Source organism: Protomyctophum bolini, assembly GCF_963924005.1.
Source record: "Protomyctophum bolini genome assembly, chromosome: 19".
NCBI lineage: Eukaryota > Metazoa > Chordata > Actinopteri > Myctophiformes > Myctophidae > Protomyctophum > Protomyctophum bolini.
This window is the reverse complement of record NC_137880.1, coordinates 21,922,781-21,923,533: the sequence shown is the minus strand read 5'-3', so window position 1 is coordinate 21,923,533 and position 753 is coordinate 21,922,781.

The window sequence follows — 753 nt, the reverse complement described above, 5'->3', positions numbered from 1 at the left end:
CATTTCCTACCATTAGGATTCCTATGGCCCGTGACGTCACAGTGCAGACTGCTCGAGGAGTTTGCGGGCGCGTTCGGAAATAGCGTACTGAGCGCACTGTGCAATGCAAAATAATAGATGAGTGCGCTCCGGTGCGGTATTTCCGAACGCGCCCGCACCAGCGCCTTTTATATGAGAGAGTAGTGAGTCGTGACGACAACTCCGTTCACTTCACGGGGCCAGTCCAATTTTAGTAATACAACAAGTAGTACAAGTTACAACATATACATTAAAGAGACTTTAGTTGTTTACTGTACAATACATTAAAACAGTTGTCATGTTGCACACATGCCTAAAATTGCTGATATTTGCGCCGCCCTCGTTGAAAACAATGTATTTCAAACTCCAGCTTGTCACACTCCAGGGCTGCATGAACAGCGCTCGAGCGCTGTTTTCTGCCCCCTCAATGACGCCACACTCCTAGTCTACAGTACCACTCTGGTTTACTTTGCACCAAGTAAACACCAAGTTTGCACAGAAAAGTAAAATAATAGGTTTTGTCTTCAAAATAAAAGCATGGATTATTCCTTTCAGTGGAAAAATAAACTAAATAAATAGTGGTCAGAAAATTGGAGTATTATTATCCAGATTTCTTTTGAGCGCTAGAAAATTGGGGAAATGAGCCAATATTTGATGTTTGCTCTGAAACAATTAACCATCACAAAACAGAAAAAGCCAATTCCTACTGTCATATACTAAGATCCCCTGACCGGG